We start from the raw sequence: 14,979 nt of genomic DNA, 5'->3' as shown, positions 1-14,979 counted from the left end.
ATGTAGCAACACTGTTTCCCCGGAGAGAATTTAACATATAGGTTAATGGGGCTCAAACAGAGTGTACAGTTCACATCACAGCAGAGTGGTGATGAGTTTGACTATGACAAGCTGGTACAGGGTGTGTTCCTTCACACACTTTACCTAGGGCTCAGTGAAAAATATACTAAAATCAGAGATGACCTCAAGAAATATACCTCTGATTGTAGTGTGACTGACGACTTAATCCTCGAGCAGATAACACAATCAGCCAGTGAGGAAGCAGATAGACAGAAACGTCTAGGGCGCAGTGCTAAACACAGACCAGTATATGTCAACTCAGCACAGCAACAAGGGGACAGTGAACATTGTGACCAGTCTTCCCCCACTCAGGTTGATGGTGACGTGAAGGCCAATCGCACAGCCATCCAGGAGCTGACCTTGATGCTAGCTGAGGTAAAAAAAAAAAGATTTACAAGCAGAGTAAAACGATTTTACACAGAGACTATGTTTACTGAGTAGCTTACTTGTACTGAATTTTGTCTTGGAGATTTTATAAAGAATCCAGTTGTTAGGGATTTCTGAGTTTGTTTTTCAAGTCACAGAGACTATGTTTACTGAGTAGCTTACTTTTGTGTCAAATTGTGCTCATGAGCTGGTAAACTGGCTGAGCATGCTCAGTCTGGAGCGTGGACTTTGAGTGCAGACAGTGCGGGTGCATGAGAGAGAGACAATTTTATGGAGGTGCTACTATCTCGAAGCTGAATATATTGTTGTCAGTTTTCTATATTGGTAGCCGTATATAGAAACACATTCAGTTGTTTTTGTCTTCATATATGTGTTTCTATTGTATGAAGGTGAAATCATCCAGTAAGACACGGTTATTTGTGAAACATTTTTGAATTACGCTTTAGGTAAAGTGCATTTATGTTGTGTAATTTAAAAATGTGCACTTGTTGAAAGTGGGAACAAGAAAATAGACAATTGAACAAGAGAAAAAAAATACATTCTTCAGAATAAAGAAAGCAGCAGAACTTTGCAGACGTAAACTTGTGTCTGTTCTTTTTACTATTATAGGCCAGACTGAGGCTGGTAAGAGATGCATTGCGATTGTATGTTTCAGGACCTGTGGAGAGGTATTCACCATGTGGTGAATGAACACACATGGACACTGTGACATTGTGAACATGACTGCCTGGGGGACAACTACACCAAGGAATGAATCAAAAATGTCTCAGGCTCTCACACACATCGTCCTCAACACACGGTGGCTGAAGGATCTTCATAAATACCTGAACTTCAGGTGGGTTACATACTTTCTCAAGAATCCTTCCCCCTATTTAGGAATCCATTATCCATTACTGCAGTACTGTCCTCGGGGACCACCAGAACATGTATAAAAATATTGGTCTATTGGTCACAGAGGAGATGGTTGGTAAACCCTGCATTAGGGTGATGTTTGACATGCACACAGCCAAAGGAAGATTACAATTTAGTTGATTTCATGACGCATTCATTATGACTTGTCTGTGTTCTTTTTTTCCTTCTTTTTTTTTTTTACAGATCAACAGCTGATCTTGAGTGCTACCAGAGCCATATTCTGCTGTACGCCAGCAAGTGTTTTTCTTTTTCACCACCAGTCTGAGGCCAGAACACTGCTGGCAGCACTTGATTACAACTTTCACAGGGACAGACCAGCCAGGCAGAACGCAGATGGAACCAAGATGTAAGTCCCCACTCTATTTGAAGTCGAAAGGTTAGAGAAGGAAGTTTAGAACAACATAACTTTTCAAGTCTGCCCCACGCACCTGTTCGCACTCACACATCGGCCAAACACAGTCTTTGTAAATTAATATTTCCTGAATTGCTTACAACCTCTCTCCTTGCTTCCTTTGAAAAACCTATTGGAGAAGAGTGTCCGATGGGAGTGACCCTGGACCTTCTTCTACCATACGATTGAGAAGTAGACAAGGTCATGGGATGCAATAAAATTGTAGTTATTGAATATAAAACTTTATTTAAAAAAATTGTATAACGTTGGAGTGTCTACTCACTAAAGACTAAGAAGACATTTGGATACATTCCGGACCTCCAATGCAAGATTTTGAGGAAGCGGCTGGGATCTGGTGGCGAGATGCCAAGAAGAAGAACCCTAAGGGCTGAAGACCCTAAAAGACTTGGACACCTACCTCTTATTCTTCGACCAACCACTGAGGGACTTGTGCAATCACAAGTGAGAAGAGGCCTAGGTGAGTAAAAAACTGAAGGCAGGAATATCAGGTAGATATCAGACCTCAGAGTGAGTTAGAACAAAGCCTGTAGGAGATGATACCTATGCAGTCAATGAATAGTTGTCTTTTTATAATTTCACAGTATCGGTATAATAAACATTCACATTCCTCATTCTTTCCCAACCCCCTAGCGTTGGGTGAAATTTGAGACTATCCAGGAGCTCCAGAAACCTCCTCCAGCTCAGCAACCCTGTGAGAAAGCCAGGTAACGACCCACAGACATACCGTTATACATCAAGCACATTACAATTACAGAATTTGAAAGTGGTTTCATTTAGTTTTTGCACAACAGGATTCTTTGCCCCTCATAGTAAGAATTACATTTTTTTCTGACTTATCTGTTGGAATACATCTCTAGATTAACAGTAAAGCCCCCAATGGACCAAGACCCCTGCTGCTGGACCTCTAAAGACCCCTCTGAAGCCTCCACTATCAACCAACTAGAGGGAGACCTCCCTGGCTGCTCTGTAAACATGGCCTTACTTTTGAGAGTACATTACTTAATTAAAGCCCCACCATCATCACATGATTGCCCCATTCAATTTGCCAAGCAGTTTCTCCTAAATGTCTCTTCACAAAAAGTGACATCACACATCCCAACTTGCCAACAAATCATTGGGTTAGAAGACAAAATAAGAGAGTGACAACCTGATTCTAGCCTATTGAAATAACACAGAGCATACCATCCCCCTCCTCAAACCCCTTGCTTCAAACCTGTACCTTATTTTAATTTAGATTGTGATCAGTGGTGTACATGTGAGGTTATTTGAATGGGGGTGATCATGTGAAGACAGTGGGCCTTTAAACAGTTCAGATTAAATCTATAGAGGTCTTTACACAGCTAGATCCATTGATCCACCTATGCTGCTACATCTTACCCGGACCACCTGTCAGCCATAGTTCTATTAAAATATATTGTTGGCCTCTTTACCCTCCTCTAATCCTCCCATCACTGTGTTCATGGGGCTCTACCTGCCTCAAGGGGTGTATATTATGTCTGGGCTGACACACATTTTTTGTTTCTTGTTAGGTGATAAGTGACAAGGTTCTCGATCATAGATGTTTTTGATCTGGTTATATTCTGAGTTTCTGTTTTAGCCATTTCTCAGTTCACCATTTTTCTTGGTAGCTAAGGTTTAACTTGCATTTGATCATGTTCACATTGCATCTTAACTCCTCAGGCTGGAATCAGCAAGTCGTCTGCGACCCCCTACACTTACCTGTTTTTCTCTTTTCGGGTCGAGTTGATCCAGATCCAATACTAATGATGATGATGCTTGTTCAGTAGAACATTTGTAAAAAAAAGTTGTCCCTGCTACCGCAACTGTTTATCTACAAATAGCTCGCAGCTGACTACTCTGCTGTTTACAGTCTAGCTCTCTGACGCACGCTCCCTCATGCCCAAGCGCTCTCTCTTGTCCCTGATTCTCCAAACACAGGACCTGGGGATGACAACTCTGTTTCCTGCACCAAGGGCAACATGCGAGTGTGACAACCATGTTTCCTGCACCAAGGGCACCATGCTGCCTCATCACAGACTCACACCACTGCCAACACGTCAACCCTATATCGCATGTGCAAATGTAAATATCCATTGTCTAAGCAGTAATGGGCGAAATGTGGCAGCTGGTTTACACAGAGGTCTGGTCCCTGACCGCAACACTTCCTCTCTCTGTCCCTGCAGTTGCCACAGGTGCACTAAGTTGCATGTGCGAGTGGTGGTTCACCATTCCGTCACCGGTAAATATCTAGGACATCAAAAAACAACGTCAGCCTCACCACCTCCCTGTTGTCTGCATCATCCAGCTCCCTGATGAGGAATTTGTGAATTAACAGATGCACACATCAGTAAGGCAGAATGTGATATTTCTCATATGTATGGTCAAGGTATACGGTTAATTCAAAGCCAATTCAAACACTACTTTTTATTGCAAATTGGATGAAACTAGACCACGTGTCTGTTGCTAGCTGTAGCTGCAATTGTGTCAAACTAGCTTTGGTTTTTGAAACGTTAGCAAGGCTAGCAAGGGAACCGACAGAACACATCATGGACACTTGACAAATTGCACAACGTTGCCATATGGTATTACAATACAAATACTTTTGTGAGTTTAACGTTATACTTCACCTCATCACTCGACATTATATGTGTCCAGTAGTTAGCTAGTAGACTGCTGCTGTAGCTATATGAAATGGCTATGCCTATTTAAACAAATCCACACGTTTTAGAATGAAAGGGAGAGAGCATGCAAAGGGGAGTGACTTTAGGCTTGTTGAGAAAGGGGGCGGGGGTGGGAAGGGGGGAGAGTTGTTTGAAAATAGCCTAATAACACAGAACCCAAACCGGCTGCGTGCATGCGCCATCGTGCATAAATGTATTTTGTCCCCCTACACCAAAAGCGATCACGACACGCAGGTTAAAATATCAAAACAAACTCTGAACCAATTACATTAATTTGGGAACAGGTCGAAAAGCATTAAACATTTATGGCAATTTAGCTAGTTAGCTTGCACTTGCTAGCTAATTTGTCCTATTTAGCTAGCTTGCTGTTGCTAGCTAATTTGTCCTGGGATATAAACATTGAGTTGTTATTTTACCTGAAATGCACAAGGTCCTCTACTCCGACAATTAATCCACACATAAAACGGTCAACCGAATAATTTCTAGTCATCTTTCCTCCTTCAAGTATTTTTCATCTTTGAACTTATATGGTGATTGGCATCTAAACTTTCATAGTATTACTACACCGACCGACAACACAGTTCATCTTTCAATCACCCACGTGGGGATAACCAATGAGGAGATGGCACGTGGGTACCTGCTTCTATAAACCAACGAGGAGATGGCAGAGGCAGGACTTGCAGCGGGAGCTGCGGCAGAAATAGAAAGGGGTTCTATTTTAGCCCTTGGCAACGCAGATGCTCGTTAATGCAGGCGAGCAGTGTGGGTGCAATAATTGAATAACATAGATTTCTACATTTATTTTGCAACTCACGCGCACGCAATGCGAGCGGTGTGGTCAGCCTATAACTGTTGTTGTAATACCCCGAACTTCTGCGACGTGGGAGAAAAATAGGGATATCTCCTTTAAAAAACAAGTCGTTAGGTGTTGGCAGGGCCATAAGCAAATAGGTAAACTGGGATATGACTAAAGAGTTAATCAGGGTGATTTTTCCACAAATAGACAAGTATTTTCCTTTCCATGGTAGTGTAATGGGAATTTTTACGTTTGTGCTTTTCTTATAACTACAGTGGCAAGAAACACTATGTGAACCCTTTGTAATTACTTAGATTTCTGCATAAATTTGACATACAATTTGATCTGATCTTCATCTAAGTCACAACAATAGACAAACACAGTGTGCTTAAACTAATAACACACAAATTATTGTATTTTTCTTGTCTATATTGAATACATCATTTAAACATTCACAGTATAGGTTGGAAAACGTATGTGAACCCCTAGGCTAATGACTTCTCCAAAAGCTGATTGGAGTCAGGAGTCAACTAACTGGAGTCGAATCAATGAGACGAGATTGGAGATTTTGGTTAGAGCTGCCCTGCCCCATAAAAAACACTCACAAAATGTGTTATTCACAAGAAGCATTGCCTGATGGGAACCATGCCTCGAACAAAAGAAGATCTAATATTAAGAATTGTTGCCTTGCATGAAGCTGGAAAGGGTTACAAAAGTATCTCTAAAAGACAGTTCACGGTAAGACAAATTGTCTATAAATGTAGAGATCTCAGCACTGTTGCTACTCTCCCTTCCTGCAAAGATGACTGGAAGAGCGCAGCGCAGAATGCTCAAAGAGGTTAAAAAGAATCCTAGAGTGTCAGCTAAAGACTTACAGAAATCTCTGGAAGATGCTAACATCTCTGTTGACGAGTCTACAATACGTAAAACACTAAACAAGAATGGTGTTCATGTGAGGACACCATGGAAGAAGCAACTGCTGTCCAAAAAAACCCATTGCTGTCACGACTTCCGCCGAAGTCGGTTCCTCTCCTTGTTCGGGCGGCGTTCGGCGGTCGACGTCACCGGTCTTCTAGTCATCGCCGATCCACCTTTCATTTTCCATTTGTTTTGTCTTGTTTTCCCACACACCTGGTTTACATTCCCTTATTACTTGTCGTGTATTTACCCTCTGTTCCCCCCATGTCTGTGTGTGAAATTGTTTGTTGTAAAGTGTTTGTGCACTCTGACTCGTTCGCGACGGGTTATTTAGTACCCATATTTTGTTGTTCTGGGTGCTGTTGGTTTTTCCATATTAAACTGCTCCGGTTATTACCCAGTTTCTGCTCTCCTGCGCCTGACTTCCCTGCAGCCAGTTACGCACCCCTTACAAAATTTCACACCCGAATCTGGAGTCAGCAGGAGCAGGTGCCCCTGGTATAGGGGTCGAGGAGCGCGTCCGGGAGCACGCGGCGACACTCCACCATCTCGGCGCCGCCATGGACCGTGTTGTCCAAACCATGGACCTCCAGCAGCACAACCGGGGTCTCCACTACTCGCCCCCCTTGCACCTGGTCCCAGTGGGATTCGTCTTGCCCTTCCCCGGGAGTACGATGGGACGGCTGCACGCTGCCAGGATTTCCTGTTGCAGCTGGATCTCTACCTGGCAACCGTCCACCTGGCCGTGAGAAGGTGTCCGCCCTCATCTCGTGCCTCTCGGGGAAAGCCCTGGAGTGGGCCAACGCCGTGTGGGGAGAAGGAGATGCGGCGCTGGACCATTTCGAGAATGTCTCTTCCATCTGAGGCAGGGGACGAGGAGCGCCCAGGAGTTTGCGATGGACTTTCGGACTCTGGCCGCCGGCACGGGATGGAACGACAGGGCCCTGATCGACCACTATCGCTGCAGTTTGCGTGAGGACGTCCATCGAGAGTTGGCCTGCAGGGACACCATCATCACCTTCGACCAGCTGGTCGATAACCTGCTGGCTACCCGCGGACGTCCAGAGCGGGGTCGGTCGGTTCCATCCCCCAGCACCACCGCTCCGATGCCCATGGAGCTGGGAGGTGCTGAGCTCAGGGAGACCGGAAGAGATCCGTCTCATGCACCATCTGTGGCCACCGAGGTCACACTGCCGGTCGGTGCCGGTTTGGTTCCTCTGGGGATCGAGGCAGCAGGCAGGGCACTCTGGCGTCACCCCAGGTGAGCCGGCACCATTCTCACCCAGAGCCCTCTGTTGCACACATGTTTTTGTTTGTTACTTTTCCTGAGTTTTCCCCGCATAAGGCGCTCGTCGATTCAGGTGCGGCTGGGAATTTTATAGACAGATCATTCGTCCATAGTTTAGGGATCCCCATTGTTCCAGTGGCTATAACCTTCCCAGTTCACGCCTTAGAAAGTCGACCATTAGGATCAGGGTTGATTAGGGAGGCCACCGCTCCTCTGGGTATGGTGACGCAGAGGGTTCACAAGGAGAGAATCAGTCTCTTCCTCATTGACTCTCCTGCGTTTCCCATGGTGCTAGGCCTACTCTGGTTAGCTTGTCATGACCCCACTGTTTCATGGCAATGGAGGGCTCTCACGGGGTGGTCGCGAGATTGCTCGGGGAGGTGTTTAGGGGTTTCCGTTGGTACTACTAGGGTGGAAAGTCCTGACCAGGTCTCCACCGTGCGCATTCCCCCTGAATATTCCGACTTGGCTCTCGCCTTCTCCAAAAAGAGGGTGACTCAATTACCACCTCATCGTCGGGGGGATTGTGCGATAAATCTCCTGGTAGACGCCGTACTTCCCAGGAGTCACATGTATCCCCTGTCCCAGGCGGAGACGGTGGCTATGGAAACATATGTCTCCAAATCCCTGCGTCAGGGGTTCATTCGGTCCTATACCTAACCTGCCTCCTCAAGGTTATTTTTTGTGAAGAAGAAGGAGGGAGGTCTGCGCCCATGTATTGACTAACGAGGCCTAAACCAGATCACTGTGAGGTACAGTTACCCACTACCGCTGATAGCCACAGCGATTGAGTCAATGCACGGGGCGCGCTTCTTCACCAAACTAGATCTCAGGAGTGCTTACAACCTGGTGCGTATCCGGGAGGGAGACGAGTGGAAGGCGGCGTTCAGTACTACCTCAGGGCACTATGAGTACCTCGTCATGCCGTACGGGTTGATGAATGCTCCATCAGTCTTTCCAGCCTTTGTAGACGAGATTTTCAGGGACTTGCACGGGCAGGGTGTAGTGGTGTATATTGATGCCATTCTGATATACTCCGCTGCACACGCCGAGCATGTGTCCCTGGTGCGCAGGGTGCTTGGTCAACTGTTGGAGCATGACCTGTACGTCAAGGCTGAGAAATGCCTGTTCTTCCAGCAGCCCGTCTCCTTCCTAGGGTACCGCATTTCCACCTCAGGTGTGGAGATGGAGAGTGACTGCATTTCAGCCGTGCGTAATTGGCCGACTCCCACCACGGTAAGGAGGTGCAGTGGTTTCTAGGGTTTGCCAATTACTACCGGAGGTTTATCCAGGGTTTTGGTCAGGTAGCGGCTCCCATTACCTCACTGCTGAAGGAACATCATAGTTCCTCTATGCAGGAGAGCTTTTTTAGTAATATGCAGATGGATACAATTTCTGTGGATTACCTTGCCGTTGGGACAGGACAGCCCCCACACCTAATTCTGAAGAGTCCACCTCCACCACAAAGGGCAGCATAGGATTTAAATGTTTAAGCAATGGGGCGGAAGTGAAACAACCCTTCAGCAGGTGGACGGCTTTGTCAGCTGAATAATTCCATCCCAATTTCCGGGGACCACCCTTGAGAAGAGAAGTGAGAGAAGAGGCGATCGAGCTAAAATTCTTAATGAATTGGCGCTAGAAGTTGGCAAATCCCAAAAAACGTTGTAACCTCTATATGGTGGTTGGGACTGGCCATGACCTGACAGCATCCATCTTCCTCTCATCTATCGTGACTCCTTGCGGGCCGATCTGGTAACCCAAAAAGGAGACCTCATCCTGATGGAATTGGCATTTCTCCACCTTGATGTAAATGTGGTTGGCCAGGAGGCGTTCCAGGAATACTCGGACGTGAGCAATGTGCTCCTCAAGGTAGCCAAGTAAACCAAGATGTCATCGATATACACGACCACCTGGCGTCCAAGCATGTTCCAGAACACCTCGTTGACGAATGCTTGGAACACTGACGGATCATTGAGACTCGAAATTGAGCTCAGGTGCATCCTGTTTCCATTGATCATCCTCGAGATGTTTCTACAACTTGATTTGGAGTCCACCTGCGGTAAATTCAATTGATTAGACATGATTTGGAAAGGGGCACACGTGTCTATTTTAGGTCCCACAGTTGACAATGCATGTCAGAGCAAAAACCAAGCCATGAGGGTCGAAGCAATTGTCCGTAGAGCTCAGAGACAGGATTGTGTTGAAGGCACAGATCTGGGGAAGGGTAAAAACATCTGCAGCATTGAAGGTCCCCAAGAACACAGTGGCCTCCATCATTCTTAAATGGAAGAAGTTTGGAACCACCAAGACTCTTCCTAGATCTGTCCGCCCGGCCAAACTGAGCAATCGGGGGAGGAGGGCCTTGCTCAGGGAGGTGACCAAGAACCCGATGGTCACTCTGACAGAGCTCTAGATTTACTCTGTGGAGATGGGAGAAACTTCCAGAAGGACAACCATCTCTGCAGCACTCGACCAATCAGGCCTTTATTGTAGTGGCCAGACGGAAGCCACTCCTCGGTAAAAGGCACATTACAGCCCCCTTGGAGTTTACTAAAAGGCACCGCAAGACTCTCAGACCATGAGAAACAAGATTCTCTGGTCTGATGAAACCAAATTGATCTCGTTGGCCTGAATGCCAAGCGTCACGTCTGGATGAAACTTGGCACCATCCCTACAGTGAAGCATGGTGGTAGCAGCATCATGTCGACGGGATGTTTTTCAGCGGCAGGGACTGGGAGACTAGTCAGGATCGAGGGAAAGATAAACAGAGCAAAGTACAGAGAGATCCTTGATTAAAACCTGCTCCAGAGTGCTCAGGACCTCAGACTGGGGCGAAGGTTCACCTTCCAACAGGAGAATGACCCTGAGCACACAGCCAAGTCTCTGAATGTCCTCCAGCCAGAACCCGGACTCGAACCCGATTGAACGTCTCTGGAGAGACCTGAAAATAGTTGTGTAACAACGTTCCCCATCCAACCTGACAGAGCTTGAGATGATCTACAGAGAAGAATGAGAGAAACTCCCCAAATACAGGTGTGCCAAGCTTGTAGCGCCATACCCAAGAAGACTCGAGGCTGTAATCGCTGCCAAAGGTGCTTCAACAAAGTACTGAGTAAAGGGTCTGAATACTTAAGTAAATGTGATATTTCAGTTTTGTATTTTTAATCAATTAGCAAAAAAAAATTTAAACCTGTTTTTAAGGGGGGGGTCTGAATACTTTCTGAATGCACTGCAGCTAGCTAGGTAGTTGTCCATATGTCAAGCTATGTCTCAGCTAGCTAGTTGCTAGAAATGGTAGAGAAGTAATTAGGTAAATCCACCTCCACATTCAAATAGCCCAGTCAGATCTTGAGCACTCCAGTTTTTGTTGTGCATAGCTAGCCATGCTATCAAGTCAGCCAAATGTCCCTGTTGTTTGAAATATTCTTAGCCAAGTATAGACATAATACAGATATCCCTGGGTGCTCCTGGAGTTAAGCAATCATCTTGTTGCCATGTAAAAATATGTTTTAAAATAAATGTGGAGTTAGCTGTCCAGCCAGCTCCCACTAGCCAGTCAATTTGATTGTGATGTATTATAGCTAACGTTGCCACTAATCTCAGTCAGATAAAACAAAATAAAATAATGTCATCAACTGTTCCCGGAATAAAAAAATATTTAAAAAACATTGCTTTCATGTGAAAAGTAAAATCCAAGTGGATATCATGAAAATCAGTCCATTGCCAGCCAGCCACATAGTCCTCCCGCCATGGCTAGCCAGTCTGACCGCTAGCCTTCCTCGATCAACTTTACTCTATGTGTCTGACATAGAATGTTTTAACCTCGGCCAGTGTGTCAAAAATTAGGGGCACTCCCTCGTAAAAGACGTGAAGACGGACAGGGTGTAGGAGCTGAAACTTTATCCCCTTCATCTACAGACAGGTTTTGATGTCCTTGAATTCAGCTCATTTCTTCACGAGGTTGGCACTCAGGTCCGGGTAGAATCGTATATCTTGGCCACGGAATTTTTGTTGCGCCCAGCGCATTGCATGTTCCTTATCGTGGTGAAGATGAAAGCGGGCTATGATCGTCCCAGGCCGCTCCCCTGAGTTGGGTTTGAGGGCGAGGGATCTGTGCGCTCGGTCAAGCTCTGGTGGCTTGTCAGGCACCATTGCCCATCACTTCCACCAGCATGTCGGAGACAAATTTTACAGGGTTGACTCCCGTCTCCATTCCCTCCATGACGCCAACGATCCAGATGTTTTCCCTTCCGGTATGATTCTCCAACAATTTTTTCATAGTGTTCTATTGTTTCCATTACTTGTCTTATATTATCTCCAATGCATCGTCCATGTAAAAAACCTCCCGGATTAGGATGAATAACATCGAACAGTACCTTTTTAATTCCATGCGCTATGCATTATGCTAGTATTTACTGTACATTGAAGTGTAATGGGCCTCCAATTTTTTTAATGGACTGGATCTTTATATTTACCACTTGGATCCTGTTTCAGTAGTAGTGAAATCAGACCTACTTGTTGAGTATCTGATAATCTACCATTTTATAGGAGTGGTTAAAACACGCTAATAATGGTCCTCTGAGGATATCAAACAAGGTTTGATATACCTCAACTGGTATGTCATCCAGCCCTGGAGTTTTTCCTGATTTAAAGGCTTTAATTGCATTAAGAAGTTCCTCCTCTGTAATTTGGCCTCCACATGAACAGCTGTTCATTTTACTTTATTAATAGAAAAAACAATCCTTACAATTAACTTCGATTAGTGGAGATGGAGAAAACTGAAACGACATATGCTTAAAGTACTTTGCTTCCTCTTTCAAAATATAGTTTGGTGAATCATGAGTGACTCATTTGTAGCATTTCTATATTCCATCCAGTTCGCTTTATTGTTATAATATATTACACTTGATCTTTTTTGAACAAGTTCCTCCAGTTCTTTTTGTTTTCCTCTAATTTATTCTGTGGCTCTATGGTACAGTTTTTATTGATATCAGTTTGTACTGTTAGTCCCTCTATTTCCTTTGTTAATATGATCTCCTTTGACCTGAATTGCTTTCGTTTTAAAATTGAGTATTGAATTAAATGTCCTCTAAAGGCACATTTAAACGTGTCCCATACAATAAGGGGATCTGCTATACCTATGTTATGTTGGGGGAAAAATAGGCTATTGATTACATTTCCAATATCCTTGGGCACATGGAATTCTAGAAGAGTAATGTGTATATCAATTATTTGATGGTCCGACCGCATTCTGTCCCCTATCAACACTTGTTTAACTTTTGGTGCCAGAGAGAATGACATAAGAAAGTAGTGTCGTGTCTGGACTATCATTAAATGTGAAGACTGTATATTATCAAATCAATTCTCTAGGTTTAATTATTACGTGATTACTCTCTAGAGACAGCAGGAGCGGCAGAGATACTCTGAATGATCTAATATGAAAAGCCAACAGACATTTACTCCTGAGGTGCTGACCTGTTGCACCCTCGACAACCACTGTTATTATTATTATTTGACCCTGCTGGTCATCTATGAACATTTGGACATCTTGGCCATGTTCTGTTATAATCTCCACCCGGCACAGCCAGAAGAGGACTGGCTACCCCTCATAGCCTGGTTCCTCTCTAGGTTTCTTCCTAGGTTTTGGCCTTTCTAGGGAGTTTTTCCTAGCCACCGTGCTTCTACACCTGCATTGCTTGCTGTTTGGGGTTTTAGGCTGGGTTTCTGTACAGCACTTTGTGACATCAGCTGCTGGAAGAATGGCTTTATAAATACATTTGATTGATTGATTGATTGATTAAACTAATCATGTAAACATTAATTAACTAGGAAGTCGGGGCACCACGGAAAATGTTGAGGATTTACAGAGTTATAATTTTCCGAATATACTGTAACTCTTCAGATATTTGAATATCTGATCGATTAGTCATTCTCATTAATGTATTATGATTATTACCTCATCAGTTCTCATTACTGAACGTCGCAAATCCTTGGATATCTGCACGAACCCTAGTTTCCATAATGAATCAGCAAAATATAAATTGGCTTAATTATGTATTTACTAACTAACTAAATAATCACAGAAATACATTAACAAACAGTAGATATTGGTTCTCACAATGATAGAAAAGTCCCTAGTGGGCTAAGCCGATATGACAGCTTGGTAGAGAAAGGAAAGGGGTGGGGACCGAGAAAGAGAGGAAAAGATAACATGGATTCACTGCACACAGTGGATGATTAAAATCATTGAAATGCTAATCCTTTGCACATTCGAGAATAATTGCAATGCATATATTTACGCCCGTATGCCGTTGTTGTCTTCTCTGTTGGAATCCGGTCCGTCTGCTAGAGAGTCAATCGACAGAAAGTTTCTGGTTAACTTTCCCAGAAGTCTCAATGTCTTTTGTCGTCTAATATAGTATCCGTATAGTATCAGTAAAACACCACTCTCAACGTCAACAGTGAAGACGCGACTCCGGGATGCTGGCCTTCCAGGCAGAGTTGCAAAGAAAGCCATATCTCAGACTGGCCAATAAAAATATTAAGATTAAGATGGGCAAAAGAACACAGACACTGGACAGAGGAACTCTGCCTAGAAGGCCAGTATCCCGGAGTTGCCTCTTCACTGTTGACGCTGAGACTGGTGTTTTGTGGGTACTATTTAATGAAGCTGCCAGTTGAGGACTTGTGAGGAGTCTGTTTCTCAAACTAGACACTCTAATGTACTTGTCCTCTTGTTCAGTTGTGCACCGGGGCCTCCCACTCTTTCTATTCTGGTTAGACCCAGTTTGCACTGTTCTGTGAAGGGAGTAGGACACAGCATTGTACGAGATCTTCAGTTTCTTGGCAATTTATCGCATGGAATAGCCTTCATTTCACAGAACAAGAATAGACTGACGAGTTTCAGAAGATTGAGTCCGGAAGTCCGGATTGAGCTGATATTTTGGAAACAATTGTTTTAAACGTACTTGGTTGAAATGACCCATGAAATAAAAGACTGCTTCCGGGTGAGAGGATTCTTGCTGGCTAATGATCTAAAAAAACATTCCACTACTGGAGTATCCCCAGCATCATCCAGGCTAAGTTAACATTCCAGTTAGTCAATGGATGCAAGCTATATCTATTATATTATATATCTATCTATTATATATCTATCTATTAGCATGCACGCTATATCTGCTGAGTGTCTGCACCCAACTGTTGTAGAGATGGAAAATGATAACCACATAGCCCGGAATACCCTTCCAGTAATACAGCAAGGATACTGCCCTTGTCACTGCAGCTTGCCCAGAATCACCAGTTAGCTGTGCAACCTGGTCAGGCACCAGAACTATAACCACTGTCGTGTATGTGACTATCATTAAATGTGAAGACTGTATTTTATCAAATAAATTATCTGTGTAATTATTATTACGTGATTAAACTAATCATGTAAACTTCAATTAACTAGGAAGTTGTGAGGCACCACGGATTTTTTTTTATAGAGTCTCTATTTCTCAAATCGACTCTTCTAATATTTTCATAT

Source organism: Salvelinus sp. IW2-2015, linkage group LG20 (genome assembly GCF_002910315.2).
Source record: "Salvelinus sp. IW2-2015 linkage group LG20, ASM291031v2, whole genome shotgun sequence".
NCBI classification, from domain to species: domain Eukaryota; kingdom Metazoa; phylum Chordata; class Actinopteri; order Salmoniformes; family Salmonidae; genus Salvelinus; species Salvelinus sp. IW2-2015.
Note: the sequence above shows the minus strand (reverse complement) of the source record.